Source organism: Papio anubis, chromosome 4, assembly GCF_008728515.1.
Source record: "Papio anubis isolate 15944 chromosome 4, Panubis1.0, whole genome shotgun sequence".
NCBI classification, from domain to species: domain Eukaryota; kingdom Metazoa; phylum Chordata; class Mammalia; order Primates; family Cercopithecidae; genus Papio; species Papio anubis.
The window spans coordinates 25,954,752-25,970,801 of record NC_044979.1 but is presented as its reverse complement, the minus strand read 5'-3'; positions in this window follow the sequence as shown (position 1 = coordinate 25,970,801).

Genomic DNA, 16,050 nt, shown 5'->3' with positions numbered 1-16,050 from the left:
GGAGCCATACATGGGTGACCCGAGCGCAAGGCGCACGCTCAGAGGGAGGCACCCAGCCGCCTCGGAAGGTGCAGCTCTGGGCGCTGGCCGTCGGAGGGACCCTCAGGTGCTCAGAGCTGACACGAGCGCACACTGACGCCGAGGCATACACCCATTCCTACTCAGAACCCCTCCCAACACCCCACCAAGTCACCCCCACATGGCACCCAAGGAGGCCGAGGACACCGAGGGCACAAGGCCTGCACGAGAGAACATGAGTGGTCAGTGCCCCAGAGCTGGCTTGGTAACCTGACTTTTCCAGTCATGTTTATACTGAGTGGTTCTCCTGGCTCCTCTCTTCTCTGAAACCCTGGATCCTAGACTACATCCAAAACAGACCATGCCAACATCAGGGTGGTTTCTGAAGTCCAAAGAAAGAAATTACCATGTGGTTCTGGTTTAGGCAGTGGAGATGGGGAGTGGGTGGCACTACCTCCCAAACCTCTGCCTAGATCCCGTTAGGAATGGGCCCACCCACCAAGAGAACCCAAAGGGATTCCCACACCTGTTATGGCAACTCTGTGCATACCTCCCTCATCCTCATCCCGGCTCCCAGCATAGTCTCAGGGAAGTGGCACCTTCAGCAGTGTCCAGTAGGCATTCCCTGGGATAGGCAACCATCAAGGACGACCCTCTAAAGGAGTCAACGGCTCTTGGCCTCCTCTCTCCTGTCCCTTCTTTAGTTTTCCGTGTCCTCACACCCAGCAACTCCCTGCCCATTACTGTCCCTCCCATCAAAACATCTCAGAGCCTCCTTATTAGATAGACATGATTGATAATGGCATAGATTCCTATACCTCCCTATATGGGTTATATTCTCACAGAAAACAAAGTTGTGTGAATTAGGGAGCCTTGAAAGGAGCTGTGAGATGATAGTTTAAACAAGCCCCAAGGTGAGCAGCACATGTAGGTCAGGCTTGGCCCACCCATAGAGGACCCCACTGAAACTTTGCTCTCACCAATGAGAAGATGAACCAAGCCAGAATGAGGAGTAAACCAGATGTTTGATTCTTTGGTTAAAGGATATTCCAGGAGACAGCGTGGAGCCCTTTTAGTCTCTGGTTCTCTGCTAAGTATTGCATGGCCCAGAGAGCAGCAAGGAGTTATCTTATTAAGCTTACGTGAATACATTGATCTGGCTCCACTCTTCCCAGAAACCCTGAATCCCAGACTCTAGATAAAGCACACAATATCAGGTTAGTTTCAGAAGTCCAGAGACACACATAACAAAATCACTCAATGCTACTGCCTCTTGGACATCCTTCCGGGGTGGAGGAAGCCCAGGGCCAAATGTCTCTCTGTGCAAGACTGGGATTAGCATGAGGCCAGCCAGGCACTGAGGATACAAAATCGAAGGAAGCTCCCTCACCCCCAGATCCATGTAAGGTTTGCATCACCTGATCCTGGCACTGCTTCTAGGTGCCCCTTTTAAAATTGCTGCATGGGACCATCACAGTCCATTCCCACAAGTGAGAGCCCAGATAGCCCCAGGAAAGTCCCTAATGGGTTACTTAAGGAATATTGTTCAATAAAAGCAGGGCAGGGGGTACTCCTTCTGAATATCTGTTGGCCACTCAGTATGCCATAAAATGCTGAAAGGAAGGGGAAAAGGTGAGAAAACAGCTCTGTCTCCATTCTCAGTCATTCTGGCATGTATTTTTAATACAATCTGATTGTCTTTTTCCTCCTCGTATCAGGCGTGTGTGTGTTTGTGTGTGTGTGTGTGTGTGTGCGTGAATATGGCTTGAGTTCCAGGCCCATTTCCTGATGGATAGACGGGAAGTCAAAGACCTTTTTCTTTTTTTTTTTTTTTCAGAGGTGGCAAATAAAATGTGTTTATTATTCTTTATCTCCTGCCTAGTGTGTGGTGTCATTTATTTTCATTCAGAGAAATGAATGCCATGTGGTGCCTGAAGAGTAATAACAGAGCCAAATGACAGGGAAGACATACAGCAAAAAGCTGGACCAGCTATGGGCAGGTGAGGGGCCCAGCCAGCTCTCCGTTGTTAATGGGGCCATATCTCAAATTGCCTTTTCCCTGCTTTCCTTTCACTGAATAACACGGTGAAAGGCATACTGAAGGGGGCAGTTATCACATTATCAGAAGGAGGAGCAGAAAGGGTCAAATTAGCCGCAGTAGAGGATTTTTTTTTCAGTGATGGCCCATTGGATTGACTCCCTTAAGTTAGGAGAATGGAATGGGGTGGGATGAGTAGAGCCTCCACATTGGAAGTTAGAAGACACATGTCCTACTTCTGGTCCTGTCATTGGCTTTATAATTTGGAGCAGGTCACGCCCTCTCAATGATACTTCATCTCTCATTTGACACATTTGCCCCTTAGAGTTGCAATGACATTCAAAGGATATACCATCTTACTAATGTGCTTTGAAACTAAAAGGTAAGTACAAAACACATGTAGGGAATTAGGGTCACTTTCCAGACAAACGTATCTTTTTTATTTTCAAATAGAATGATACAATGAGGGTAGGCCTTCTGCTGTCTTGTCCGCACCCCATGAATAAACACACAGGCAAAGGCAGCATCTTACCACAGTTCAAAATGTGTTTCTGCATTAGGTACAAGTTCTTTTGACTCTCACACCTCCTCTACCCCCTCCAACTGACGAGGGCTAGGGGAGACACAAGTAGGACCATCTAGCTGTCCCCTACTGACAATGGCTCTGAGAGTCACTCCCTCTGTCCCTTGTCTGGTCGTGAAGCTGGTTATGTCATTGTCTGGACCCACGGCCACAAGAGGGAGAAGCTAAATGGCATATTGCTTCAGAGAGTCCTGTTTTCTAAAGAAGCTATGTTTGTGGGACTTGGGTTGGGGTTTATTGCTGGGTTTAGACAGAAAAAGTATTGGTTCATCTCTCACGGCTGAATAAAAGGACCAGTTTAATAGGAAAGAGGAGAAGAAACCCTTAAATTTCCCTTCACTTAGCTACCACCATTTTATTAGCCTAGGAACAGTGCTGCTATTTAAGTTGATAAAAGCCAGATTTGCTCGTTAAATAAATCACCAGAGCCTGGTGGTGCTAGAGAGACATTTTCTTTTCCCCAAGAGCTGCCCTCACGGCTGGGTCTTGTACCTTGCACTGGACAGAAACCACAGGCAGGCAGGCAGCAGCTTAAAAACCTAAATTGTGGCGCCACCTGCAGGACAGCAGAAATATCATCAGTATCCCACAGCTCAGCAGAGGAGGCAAGAGGAGCCTTCTGCAGTGACATGGGTGAGGCCAGGGTCCCCTCTGGCCCCTGCTTTCTGCATGTGTCACCAGATGTCCACAGCACACTCCAGCAGCCTTTAATCTGCATCCTCCTTGAATGCTGCCATTTCAAGGCATGGACGGCAGCTCTCAAGATTCTCAGTCCATTCAAACTAACTTATTCTTCCCTCTGTCTCCCAAGGGACTAAGTGGACCTCTAAGCCAAGTCTTCGAGACTGGACCATGGAACAGTAAAGCAGAAAGGAGAAGTGACTGCCTTTCGAGGAAGATGAGGGGAGGAACATCCTTGTGTCACCACAGTGCCTACTAGTAGGTTGAACTTGGTGGCTGGGTATTCATAGCAGACCCAACTGTTCCAGGCTTCCCTAGCATATGGGTGCAAATGAGCACAGAGATATTAACATTCAAATCTCAACTCCCAGCCTTTTCTGCTCAGATAAGACTTTGGCCACCACCGAGAAACCCCTCCCTGTCTCTTCCCATTATGTCAGAGACCCCCTGTCCTTAGGAACAAGTCTGACCACTTCATTCACCACAAGTACCCTCTTGGAAATCCACTGCCCATGAGCCATTTGATGGAAGGACATCTCTGCATTGCCAGCTCTGTGGTTGCCCTCTGTAAGGGCACCTCCACCAGGCTGCACTGCTGGACATGGCAAGCTCTGCTGCAGTGCCATGGCTTTCCAAGCCACACCTGGGGATTGGTGTTTAAGTAGGGAGGACACCCCTCTCCTCCTACACACACACACACACACACACACACACTGTGGATCTTGATCCTCTGGGCGCCAAAACAACTCCCATACCTCCCATGGTCCCAGTCTTACTCCCCTTCTTCCCCAGACCATTTCATCCATTGCTCCCTCTCCAGAATGCTTCCTTCTCTTTCAACTAACAACAACAACAACAAAACTTGTCTTTTTAACCACAGAAACCAGAAGTTAGAGGATATTGTGAGGTAAGGGTAGATCGAGGGAGGGAGGTGGCGTGACCTAACTCCATTGGCCAGAAACAACAGAGTCCCAGATCTGGCCAAAGCCATGTCTTGCTACAACAAGAAAGGAGAAATACCTCAGTGTAACACTTCTGGGGGTTAAGTCCTGGGAGGCACAAGATCCCATAGTATGCCTGAATTCCAAGGACTGGATACATTTCATGTCTCCCACATGGCGCCTCTCTCTTGGCACTGCCTGGTTTAAATGAGTCACTTGGCCCCTCAGACTGGGGTGCACATAACAGAAAGGCCTCAGGTTGTTTTCCTTGTGATGAAGATGGATTTGTGCTGATGGGTTGAAGGCTCTTGCCTGGTAACACATTTACAAGATGGTTGCCAGGTGGTCTGAGTGTAAGCTGTTCTAAGTGACTGTGGTTGCCAGCCTCCAAAATGGCCATAGTGACTCTCAACCAGAGTATTCATGCCCTCACGCAGTCTGCTCCCACACTGAATCAGAGCTGACTTAACTGACCTAGAAGTGACAGTGTCCAAGGCTAGGTCAAAAAAAGACATTTTAGCTTCAATCTTGGTCTCTTGAGGCCCTTGGACCTGCCATGTGGTGAGAAACTGAGCCTACCCACCACCAACCAGTGCCAGCTTGCCATCCCCATGAGCAAGCCACCCTAGGAGCCCATCCTCCAGCCCCAGTTCAGCCCTCAGATGATTTCAGCCTTCAGAAGCTTCCAACTGAGGTCCCAGACATCATGGAGCAGAGATAAGATATGGTTTTATGCCAGGGATTTGGTATGCAGTAACAGATAACAAATACAGTGATTTGCAGGGAAGATGTCATTCCTCTGACCTTGACCTCATTAACCTCTTAAGCTTATTATTTGAGCCCACTTGGCTTTAGAATGAGAAGGACAAAGAGGGGCATGCTTGATGCGTGATAGTCTCATGCTGGTCAGGACTGGGCACCAATAGATGTCCTGCCAGTCACTCCCTTCAGAGCTCCTGGGTTAAGCCACTTAGTACATCTTAGTGTGTTACATGGAAATGAGAAAACCCAGTGACGAGGCTTGAAAGCATCCACACACAGAATACTGAAATCCAGCACTCACCTGAGATGGGCCATCATCCGTTCAGTTCCAGGGTATTGGTCATCAGAGACATTCAAGAGAGAGGCAGAAAGTTGTGCCAGGTCCTGTTCACTTTCACAAGCTGTCTGGCACCTGCCTCTGCCAGAGAGTCTTTTGGAGGTGAGGTTGAATGAGGTTCCAGGGTGAGGCCTTGCACCTGTCAAGCACCAGGCCTAGTGGTGCATAAAGCGTTCCCTACATCTGATCCTGACCCGTGCTGCACCACAGGGCAGGAGGGAGGCCCAAGGATGCTTCCCATAGATGGCAGGTAGTGTAAAAAGAGACTAGAAGCGAGATGTGATTGAAAGCTAATCGTCCACTTTCCCTACACACCATTCTCCTTGAGAACTTCTCGTATCACCTTCTCTCCTGTGCCCTCAGCAGCTTCCAGAGAGCTCAGAGGAGCCTGGAGGCTATCAGCAAGTCCAAGGCATATACAAGGGTTAGGACGAGAGAAGAAGGGAAGAAAGAGGAAAAGAGGAAGAAGAATGAAGGCACAGTGGTGCCTATGCGAAGTAGAGAAAGACAGCTGCAGACAGTTGCCTTGGGGATTCTGAGGACAGGGCTTAGGCCCAAGGTGACCTCTCCCCACTTTAGTGTCTGCCTCCAGGACTCTGCAGCCTGGCTCCCTTCTCCTTCTGGCCCTATTTTCCTGGCTAGGCCCAATATTCTTCCTCTGTTTTTAAAGGGCTTTCTCCTAATGCACCCCTGCTGACTGTAACCTTCACAGATGTGATGTGTCCCTTGTGGAGTCCAGAGAGAGCAGGTACCCTCGAAGCCTGAAGTCCACAGAGGTGTGTGGTAGCACATGAGGCTTGGGGAGGGCCAATCATGCCATCTCTCCCCAACTTTGCAGCCAGCAATGCCAGGCCAGCAGCTGGAAATCAGCCACTGTGGATGTATTTGCACCATGGAAATTGGCACATGCTATAAATCGGGACTTTTGTTTTTGTGGAGAGCTGATTGTTAAACACCTTCCAGTACACTTCTGGCAGGTCCAGTGATGGGCCTGGATAAGGTAGGTCAGCCCAGGCCTGCCCAGTTCTCAAATAATTGTTCATAGGAACCCATCAGATAAATGAACTGCATCAGCCCAGTTCAGGGTCAGAGTAAGAGTTTCTTTCTGTGCGTACCCCATCTTTTGATTATAAGAAAATATTAATATGGAATCTTTCTATTAGCTGTTCTTTCCAAGTCTTATAGGTAAGGAGCCTTTACTCGTGGTTTTTGAAGCTAAAATCAATTTGTTATTCTTTTCCTGGTAGGTAAACTGAGGCAAGGGATGTTGACGTGACCCACAGGTGCGTAGGAAGCTTGAAATATACATCTGGTAACACCTGTCATTTACTCCCTCCACCTCAAACTTAAGATTTATGCCTTGGGTTTGGCAGAAATTCTGTTTTCATTTCCTCAAAGCACTGCTGTTAAAATCACCATATATCCATACAACAGAACATGGTGCAGATGTAAAACAAAATGAAAACAAAATGAAGTAAATCTATGTATGCTGCTCTGAAAAACAACAGCAAAATGCAGAACGGTGTATTTGTGTATATCTTTGCATATTTTGAGTATACAAAATAGGCTTGTACACACATAGGACATTTTGGAAGGATACACAAAAAACAGCAGAAACCTCAGAGTGAGAGAACGATATGTATTTTCTTAATTTATTGTATATTCTTATTCTTTTTGACATTTTACCACGTGCAAGTACTACATTCTCCATTTTTCAAAAAGCTAGTTGAAAATGAACAAAAAAATACTGCTACTAAAAAATCTTTCTCACACCGCCAGTCCTCTGCTCGCTCTCTCTTCTCAAATCCAGCCAACCACTCCTCCACCCCATCTGTATCATATTCGAGTTTGCTTTTGTTCTAGTTTCCTACTAGATGCACCCTGTTGCTCCTCTTTTGTGGGCTGCCGTGAAGGTCACACAGCAGCCTGTCTGCCTAGGCATGATCCGGTAAACGTCCCAGAGAATGAGACTTCATCTCTCATTTCCTAAAGACCAGCCAGTATCCTACTTGGCCAGAGAACTTCTGTTTGGCACTAGATTGATTATAGGGGGATTCCAGAGATGCTCCAGCACCTCCTTTCCATGCTAAAGCAAGCAGCTTTAGATCAAGTCAAAGGAAATATCCTTCTACATTGGAGTCAGTAAACTCATGGAAACTAACACTCAGACATGGTACAGGCCAAAAATAGGATGATGCCAGGAAACATTTAGATAGCAACGGGTAAAAGCTCCATATTGTTATTAATGTTATCAGGAACTGTGTAGGGAGAGACAAAGAAAGACCAGAGACAGGCAAATGGCATTCCAGTTTTGCAAAAGGGGAAAATAATGTGAGTTCTGAAAAACACAAACAAATGAGTGTGGCCCCCAAAGTGACCATTGGATCACTAAAAGATAGGTATATGATTATTTAGAAAAGGATGTGATTGATCACTAGGAGTAAGTCTGGAATCACTGTCTTCATCATTTCGGGCTGCTATTATGAAATGCCACTCTCTGGGTGGCCTTAACAACAAATGTTTATTTCTTATGGTTCTGGAGGCTGAAAGTCTGAGATGAGGCCAACATGGTCAGGTTCTTGGTGATGGCTCCTTTTCGGTTTATGTCCTCAGATGGTTCTTCCTTGGTTCATTCAAGCAGAGAGAGATTTCAAACGACTCTTCCTCTTTTTATAAGGACTCTATCCATCAGGGGCGGGGGCTCTACCCTCATGACCTCATCTAAACCTAATTACCTCCAAAGGCCCCAACTTGGGGGGTTAGGGCTTCAACATACGAATTGGGAGTGGGATAACACATTTAGTCCATAGCAATTACAAAGAACAAACTTGGTTAGGCTGGTCTTGCTCTCTAACTCAACAAGGCTGTGAGGCTTTTAGATCAAGGAAATGTAAGTGAGAACATCTGAACTGAATCAAGGCATTTAATAGACTCTTTAATAAAATCCTTGTAGAACACCAGGCAATGTAGGCTGGTGAATTAATTGACTCAATGGTTAAACCCCAAAGATGTTCATTAATGCATCAAAGACAACATGAAGGAGGGTTTTCTTAGGGTATATGTCAGAGCTCTGTTCTCAGACTAATCCTACTCAACACATTTACTAATGACTTGGATAATGATAGAGGAGACATGGTCATCAAATTTGTCTACGATTGCAATAAAAGAAACATATTAAATGTGAGTATTGACAATCCTGCTCCATCTTAAAGAAAAAGAAACTTTTGCTGAATGTCGGGCATTCTGGGTGTTGACAGGGCATTTTGGTGTTGCCTTGAGGTACCATTCTAAGGAATGAAAAAGGTGAGAGAGCTTAACAGATTTACGTTTGAAAATATATGGCGCTCTCAGGCCAGGTATGGTGGCTCACACCTATGATCTCAGAACTGGGGAGGACAAGACAGGTAGATTTCTTGAGCTCAGGAGTTCAAGACCAGCCTGGGCAACATGGTGAAGCCCCTTCTGTACTAAAAATACAAAAAAAATTAGCCAGGCGTGGTGGTGGGCACCTGTAGTCCCAGCTACTCAGGAGGCTGAGGCAGGAGAATCACTTGAACCCGAGAGGCGGAGTTTGCAGTGAGCTGAGATGGTGCCACTGTACTCCAACCTCGGTGACAGAGTGAGATTCCATCTCTAACAACAACAACAACAACAACAAAATTAATTAGCTGGGTGTGATGGCATGTGCCTGTAGTCCTAGCTACTCAGGAGGCTGAGGTGGGAGGATTGTTTGAGCCCAGGCAAGAGGTCCAGGCTGCAGTGAGCCGTGATTGCACCACAGCACTCCATCCTGGGTGACAGAGTGATACCTTGTCTCAAACCAAAAACAAAGTATGAGCTGAAGTTGACAATAAGCTCAATATGAATCAATAGTGAAACACTGCCAAAGTCAAGGGAATGTAAGCTGTATTAAAAGAGAATGGAGTCCCAAAGGAAGCAGTCCTGCTCAACTTTGAGATAGGTAGACTATACCTGCATTATTGTATAGAGCTCAAGGCCCCACACTTTAAGCACTTTATGATAAGTTTGAGCACATTCAGGAGAGAGTGGCCGAGCCCAGTAGGGAATTAATTTGAAACAATCAAAGTAACTGGTGATGTTCAGCTTTGAGAAGTAAGGCTCAAGGGAACATAACAGCTTCAAATATTTGAAGGGCTGTCAGAGAGAAGAGCTACTGCATTCCTTCTGTGTTTAACATCAAGATGTGAAAGTAGGATCAGAGAATGGAACTTATCTTATTTAGACATATTTTGGCTCAATGCGAGGAATGCCTTTCTAATAGAGTTCTCTAAAGATAAAATAAATTTCCTTGAGTGGTAGTGAGTTCTCCATCACCTCGTGTGGTCAGGCAGAAACAAGGGGATGCTCAAGTGAAGACTAGAGTTTGGATTGAATGACCTCTGATGTCGCTAGAGGTTTGAGATGTTTTTCATTCTGTACTTATCCTTGTATGCCCTAGGGTGCCATAGGCTTTGCATTGACTCAGTAGATATTTATTAGGTTGAACTGGAATGCTTTGGGGGTAATTCCTTGGGAAGAGAACCAATATCCCACCCAAGACCATTACTAAGGAGAGAAGTCAAGGATGAAGCCAGAAACTTAAGGCCAAGGGTGGGACAAAGGGAAGGAGCAGGCACAGGACTCAATCAAACCCTGCCTCTTCCCACTCTGCACTGTACACCTCATTCACCAGATGCACCATCTTCCACTTGGTGCTGGTCCATATGAATTTATCTTCCATGTTCCTTTTGCCTACTGAATATTCATATAATCCAGGGTTCTGAATTTTTGTTTATTTTTCTCTTTGGTTTTCAAATCTTCCTCCCATTCCATACTCCCCGGAGTTCCCAGTCTTTCTTTGTTCTATGTCCAGATTCCTTTTGTCTCCCTTTTCACTAGGTGGTCTCTCCCTTTCCTTGGGGGACCCTTTCCATTTCTCCCTTCCTACCCCCTTAACCCTCTGAAGCCTTCAACAGTTAATAAGGTCCTGAAAACTAGTACAGAGATCTTAATGTCTCAAAGAAGCCTCAGGTGATGAACTCAGTGTCAGGTAGTATCATCTCATCCTATGGACTGTGAACCTGGGGGCTGGACAGGTTTTTGTCCTATGCCTAACTACACTGTGGACATTCTTCAAACTAAAAATAATGACTGCTTTTTCCTCCTCTAGTTTGTCTTAAATGACCTGAACAATGACATTCTCATCTCTCCCTTGGGAGAAATTCTATCATCAATGCACCTGTCTGTGAAAGAATGTGTGCTTACTTCTTCTGCAGGAGTTCCAAATTCTATCTAAACTCTTTACCATTCCCAATTATGCTTCCTCCCGTACTGCAATCAGTATTATCAACACTGCCATCAATTTCTTCTCCTGAAAATAAAACTAAAGCACCTGTATTTTCCTCTCTGGTGGCTTTATCAACATCTTTCAAGCATAATCATAATTTCCCTCCTAATTCTTCATGCGTATTCAGGCATAGAAACTACAGGAAGAGAACACACCTTGAGGAAGGAAGGAAGGAAAGAAGGAAGGAAGGAAGGAAGGAAGGAAGGAAGGAAGGAAGGAAGGAAGGAAGGAAGGAAGGGAGGGGAAAGAGAGGAAGAAAAAAGGAAGAGAAAGAAAGATAAAAGAAAGAAGGAAGGAAGGAAAGAAAGAAGAAAGAAAGAAAGAAAAAGAAAGAAAGAAAGAAGAAAGAAAGGCAAGACAAAGAAAGAAAGAAAAGACAAAGAAAGAAAGAGAGAGAGAGAAAGAGGAAGGAAGGAAGGGAGGGAGGGAGGAAAGGAGGGGAAAGAGAGGAAGAAAAAAGGAAAAGAAAGAAGGAAAGAAAGAGAAAAGAAAGAAGGAAGGAAGGAAAGAAAGAAAGAAGAAAGAAAAAAACAAAGACAAAAGAAAGAAAGAAAAGAGAAAGAAAGAGAGAGAGAGAGAAAGAGGAAGGAAGGAAGGAAGGAAGGAAGGAAGGAAGGAAGGAAGGAAGGAAGGGAGGAAGTGAGGGGAAAGAGAAGAAGTAAAAAGGAAAAGCAAGAAAGAGAGAAAAGAAAGAAAGAAGAAAGAAAGAAACCAAAAGCAAGAATAAAGAAAGAAAGGAAGGAAGGAAGGAAGAAAGGAAGGAAGAAACAAAGAAAGAAAGAGAAAGAAAGAAAGAAAAAGAAAAGAAAGAGGGAGAAGAAAGAAAGAGAGAGAAAGAGGAAGGAAGGAAGGAAAAAAGGAAGGAAAGGAGGGAGGGAGGAAGAGAGGGAGGAAAGAAGAAAGGAGGGAGAGGAGGAAGAAAATGGGGAAAGAGGTAGGGAAGGGAGAGAGAAATAGAGAGAGGAAGGAAGGAGTGATTATGACAATAATAAAGGTATATTCAAACAACCAAAAGAGATAATATAGATTTTCATGGGATGATAAAGATTTTTTATTTTAGAAAATTTCATTGTAACTGTAGAGCAAAATATGCCAACAGGATATTTTATGTAACTCATATCATGTTTAGAATCATCCATTGAAAAACACATTTACGGAATGCCTGCCATATGTCACCATGCTGCAGATCAAAGCTGTTTCAGCCATAGTTGCCACCTTTACGGGTTTTCAGGTGAATAGGGGACAAAACAGCAAACAAATAACTGTCGTAGTCTGTAGTTAATGCTAAGATATAAGTATTCTCTCAGTAGTGTGGGATTGTAAGGGGGAGAGTGTCGATTTAGAATGAAATTCTTCTTGATTCTGATCATAACACTATATTAAATTATAACTATGTATTTTTATTAATATTGTCTCTGCCGTTACAATGTTTTAAAAATAACAGTCATCTCAGTAAGAAATAGTAATGTTTATATATGTTCTTCTAAGTTAAGATTTTAAGTTATAGAAAGTTGATGATAGCATATTATTTAACTAGCATGTTGCACAGGAAGCTCTGATTATTCTAGCTTTTAGTATCCCCATTTATAAACACTCAAATATACCCTTGAGGAAGAAAACCAAGGACTCAGGTGAGTAGTCACCTCATATCTAGTCATTCTTTCTTTTATTCATTTGTTATAAAAATACACTGTGAGCTCCTAGTGTGTACCAAGCACTGCTCTAGGTGCTGCAGATAAAGTGGAGATCAAAGCGGACAAGGTTGCTCTAGTGCAACATACATTCTGAATGGGGATGAGATGTAATGAGTGAAACGAACTAGCAATAGAACTTCTTGCAGTGGTAATTTACATGAAGAAAATTAAAACATGGTGTTGTGAAGAGTGGAGACACACAGGCTAGGAATGACTTCCTTGAGGTGATGATGTCTGAACTGAGACTGGAAGGAAAAGAAAGAGCCAGCAGATGAGAGAAGACAAAACAGAGGAGTGGCCAGTGCAAAGGCTGTGAGCTGGGACACAGAGGAGGGAAAATACTCAGTTCCAGGTGGGACATAGAGGAGGGAAAATACTCGGTTCCAAAGAACCACGAAAGGATCAATGTGGGTAGAACTATGCAAGGGAAAGAAACGGAACACACAAATACACACATGGTAATACAGTTGGGAAAGATAACACAGAAAAGAGTTAGGAAAATATATTGTAGCTCTAAAAAGACCTCGGGGTCATCTGACTTCTTATGCCGTGTGAACCAAGCCTGGTTCCATAAAAGTTAACTGAGGCACAGGCACAGAAGGTAACTGAGAAAACGAACTGAGGACGGAAGGTGCTGATTAGAAATAGAGACTAAGTCAGTTACGAAGGCCTTTGTCTGCAAGTAACAAAATGCCTATTGTGTTAGTCAGTGTTCTCCAGAGGGACAGAACTAATTGGATAGATGTATATATAAAGGGGAGTTTATTAAGGAGTATTGACTCACACAATCACAAGATGAAGTTTCACAATAGGCCGTCTGCAAGCTGAGGAGCAAGGAAGCCAGGCTGAGTCCCAAAACCTCAAAAGTAGGGAAGTGGGCAGTGCAGCCTCCAGTCTGTGGTGAAAGGCCCAAGAGTCCAAAACCTGAAGAGTTGGAGTCTGATGTTTGAGGGCAGGAAGCATCCAGCACAGGAGAAAGATGTAGGCTGGAAGACTAGGCCAGTCTAGCCTTTCCACGTTCTTCTGCCTGCTTTATGTTCTGGTTGTGCTGGCAGCTGATTAGCTGGTACCCACCCAGATTGAGGGTGGATTGTGCCTCTCCTAGTCCAACTGACTCAAATCTTCATCTCCTTTGACAACACCCTAACAAACACACCCAGGAACAATACCTTGCATCCTTTAGTCCTGTCAAGTTGGCACTCAGTATTAACCATCACGCTCATCTGGCTGCTCAAGCGGTAAGACATTTAATATCTCAGGAGAGCAGTCTGGAGGTAGGTGGCTCCTGGCTTGGTTCAGGGACTCAGTGAAGTTATCAAGGACTCAGTGAGGTTATCAAGGACCCAGTCTCTCTTCCTACTTTCTCTGCATCTCCTTCCCAGTGCTCCCTTCTGACAGCAAGTGAAACTTCTCAGAGTGCTCCTGCATGTCTGATTGGCCAGAATTGGCCACTCCAAGCTGCAAGGGAGGCTGGGAAAATGAGCCTCTGGAAAGGAAGCATGGGATCACTAACACTGATTTGGACTAATCAAGAGTCAAGGTGTCATCCCCCGCAGATGCAATCAACATGGGGAGCCATGGAACAGGGGATGGAGGGAAGGCTGGGCCACAGAAACACAGGGCCCATGTTGGGGACAAGAGGGAAGAAAAAGAGAATGCACTGTAATGGATTCAGAAGACATGGGTTACTGTCCCAGCTCTGATCAAATCACTCAAACAATCTTCACCACAGTTCTTCATCCATACAGTGGAAGTGACAATATCTCTCTGTCAAGCAGGATGTGAAGAGCACGAATTGCCAGAGTGAATTGTGAGTGCCTAGTGTCTGCCCATGACTCCACAAGGATGCAGGAAAAAAAGTATTGTAACTTCTATTTCTATTTATTTTTCTCATTCTTTTAAAATATATACAGTTATGCATATAAAATACATAATGCATTACAACAATAGAACATATATAACTTATAAATACATAACATGTGTATATGTTGGAAATGCTCAAAAAAATTACTGATAAGGATCCAGATTTTATTTGTAAGCTTGGAAACACTTCCTTAAAAACGTAACACATAGAAAGGACTTAGCACAGGACTGGGAGCATATTGGGTCTTCAGCAAAGGCTGTCCCCATCTCCCTTTCAGATGCATTAGTGTTGCCATTTTTAATGGCAAGGGTCGGCATCTGTCACAGTCCCTCCCAACTCCATTCTCAGAATGCTGCGTGTTATGTACTATTTTGGCACCTCAAATCCCTGTCCCAGAAAACAGGATTACAGGCGCTGTGTCCTACAAGCAGCTCCCGGGAGCTATTATCACATAGCTACCCCAACCCCCAGCATCTTCTCCTCTTTCCCACCTGCTGTTCATCTTCCCTATATGTCTTGGCTGGTGGGAACTTCTGTGAAGGGGTGAACAACAGCAAGGACAGGAGGAGAAGCAAAGCCAGCCAGAGAGGTGACCCGCCAGCCCATGAGGTGAAAGGCCCCTCGGGGAAGGGAGAGTTAAAACTCAAGGTCTGGGCATTATCTGTGCAATTCATTTCTCCCTGGGAACCCTGCCTCCCATTAGCATGGACAAATGAGAATTGCCAGTATCTACATTCCATCTGCCCTCATCTTCCTTTGCAGCTACTCAAAGCACTTTAGAAAGAGCCTCTCTTTCTTCCTCCCAGCATCACCTCTGCGGTGGACAAGAGACAAAGATGGGAGTGCGGTGCAGGGAGAGAAACAGAGTCATGAGGTCACTTAGCGGCTCAGCTAGAATGCACCCAGGAGTCCTGACACCCCTTCAAAATCACTCTTCTCATTAAAAGCACAAAGATAAAACCTCCTTCATAAATCTGAGGCCCGTCCGCATTATCCTCAGCCATCAGTTATGCTTGCTGTGGGCCATTGTTCATTTATTTAATTTAACCTTTTTTTTTTTTTTTTTCTGTAAAGCTTTTGGGTTTGCCTTTAGAAACCCACATTAAATTCTCGTTTAACGATTTGACGGGGTCCCCTTTAGCTCCCTTTAAACGAGCTGCCGATAAAGGAATAAACTTGCTGAAGAAATAAGAAATAAGCCTCCGGAACGCTGTAGCCCTTTTATGTTGCGGCTGTCCAGGCTGAAGCCCCTCTCAAATGAATGGAGAGATAATGCTAATGGAATTACACATTGTGACTAGATCAGGGGCTGCCACAGAAAGATAAATACCAAAGCAAGGCTAAGGCATTTAATCAAAAATAAACCCCTAGGTGGTTTTTTTTTTTTTTCCAGAAGCAAAAAAAAAAAAAACAAAAAAAAACCAAGACCTTGTTTTGCCACCTGCATTTCTTCACCTACTTTGATGTTATTTTTCCAGATAATTTGGTTTAAAGGAGGTCCCACACACACATATACATTTGAAAGCAAATTAAATTAGTTAAGAGTGATCTACCCAACCTATGTTTACAATGATACAAATGACAGGGTGGCAAGCCTCTCAGAAGATAAACCAGAGGTGGACTAACTCGTGAGGATGATATAACGCTTATCTGTTTTGTTTAGGCTCAGTTTTAACAAGATAAAATCGCTGGGCCTGGTGTTCTGCCAGTGGGGAAGCTGTTTACCCACACAACTGACACGCAGCGTGGGCTGACATGGAATCTAAATTAGCTCCTCTCCCTGCC